General features: G+C 39.4%; 1 pseudogene; it reads left to right on the top strand.

Moving 5' to 3' along the window:
• The first annotated feature begins 1,974 nt into the window (after positions 1–1,974).
• Positions 1,975–2,031, top strand: LOC111727774 (annotated as a pseudogene).

The raw sequence follows: 2,031 nt of genomic DNA, 5'->3' as shown, positions 1-2,031 counted from the left end.
CTTGTTTTTTCCCTTTAGGATAATAAGACCCATTTACATGTTTGGTTATATTTACATAGGCTCAAGAGTGTAATTATAGTAAAGTTATATAAATCAATGTTGTTTGGTTGATGTTAGCATAGTACATTTTAAAATGTAAGCCTCTAGTAAATAAAAGGTTCTGTACCACTATAGATACACAAGAATCTCATGAGTTCCACAATCACTATAATTGTGTATAGGACACTTTGTGTCTCTGCCATGTATCAAGCTTAAAAGTATGTATATCAAGTGAAGTATAGGTAATGACTACAGTTAGCTCTGTTTAACACTTACTGTTTGGCAGACAGTGATCAAAGTATTGACATATAGTATACAATCTCATTTCATACTCTGATCAAGTTTTCAAGCTATCTATATTTATCCCTGATTAAAGGGTGAGGAAACTGGATCTCATTAGTGACATGTCTTCTAAGTATAAAAGTTGGGTTTGTTTGTTTATAACCCTCGAGACTTCTTTCTACTAGGTTCATTGATGAATATTCTAAGCCAGATAAAAAGAATTAGTGATTTCCTTAACGTATATTGCTTGGTTATTTTATTTAAAACATTTATTGAGAAACGAGATATTAATTTTACAAGAGTTTGTACCTCTTCTGTTTGAGGATAAATCGTTGCCACCTTCCACTTTGAAGTCTGCTGGGAAGACCTGAAAACCTTAGTTCAGCGAGAAACACCTCCACGATGTCTGGGGATATTCTGTCCCTTTAAGAGATAAGCTCTGACTGTGTCTATGGCAACATGTTGGGTGACATTAAAGGTCTGAAACAGTTCTCAGAGCTCCCTGCAGCCTGCCTCTCTTGGCCTGATGTCAGCTGGTTTACACTGCTCCTCCTTCCACTTCTTCTCTAGAACCATCCTACCAACCTGAGGATCTTGGGCTGTGAATTGGCTACATGAGATAAGCAAGCACATTCCTTGTAGTTTGGGGGTGAATCGCATATTTACACATGTGTGGGGGAGTGGCTCATTCCTTTGCCCACCTCCTCAGTCTCTGTCATTGGCTTGTGATCTAGTTTATTCCTTAGCCCAAAGTGGCCCTTGTGAGGCACACATGTTTTCTGATACCTGTCTTTTTGGCCTGTACACAAAGACGAAGGAAAGTTTGGGGCCTAGGCTTTCCCAACCCCCAGTAATTCATGATATGGATTCTCTGCAAAAAGGCAGCCTCCTGATTCCTAGAACTATTATTCTCATGCTTTCCGTTCACAGATAGCACTGTGAATAGTTCCTGTCATTTGGGAGCACCCTGACCCTGATGAGCTGCTCCCATCTGCTCCCCTTCCTTTCCTCTCTTCCGTATTGCTCACCACCTGCTTTCTTGCTCTCACTCCTTGTCTGGCTTTTCTTATTCCTTTATTTGAGCTTCTCCTAGGCAAGTCCTACTGCTTTTTATATCTACTGTCTCTCTCTGATCTGTCAGTCTTTTTAAAAGCTACCTTTCCTCTTCTCACATTTTTCTGATTTTGACAATGACGTGAGCATTCTCTGAATGCTTTTGATCAAACGCTTTATACTCTTTCTAAAGATTGTTTTACCAGAAATGATTATCTGACTTGTGATTACTTCTGCCCCATGTAAGACCTTCCACTTTCTTGAGACACTTCATCTGTGATTATAGAGACAGTGTTCAACTGTATTTCTGCCTCCAGTTTTCTAGAGTTCCAGCAACTAACAAGCACAGAGGCAACCTTGGTGGAGGTTAGCTACTTCTGTCTGTGGGTAAGGTTAAAACTGTAAAACATCAAAATTAAATTTCAAAAGCCTCTGAAATGTTCATAGAGTACAGAATAGAAGTCTCTGAATATTTGCTTTTAAAGTATGCAACCCTGTACAGTATTACACACTTATAAATATGTAATGTATACAGTGATAGTCCTTTCCAAGGGGAATGAGTGATTGGCTTGTGTTTAAAAGACATGGCGAGTCGTACTCGCTTCGGCAGCACAGACTAAAATTGGAACGATACAGAGAAGATTAGCATGGCCCCTG

Source organism: Otolemur garnettii, unplaced genomic scaffold (assembly GCF_000181295.1).
Source record: "Otolemur garnettii isolate 467f Iridium unplaced genomic scaffold, OtoGar3 scaffold00122, whole genome shotgun sequence".
Classification (NCBI taxonomy): Eukaryota; Metazoa; Chordata; class Mammalia; order Primates; family Galagidae; genus Otolemur; species Otolemur garnettii.
This window is presented reverse-complemented; position numbering and strand designations above follow the sequence as displayed.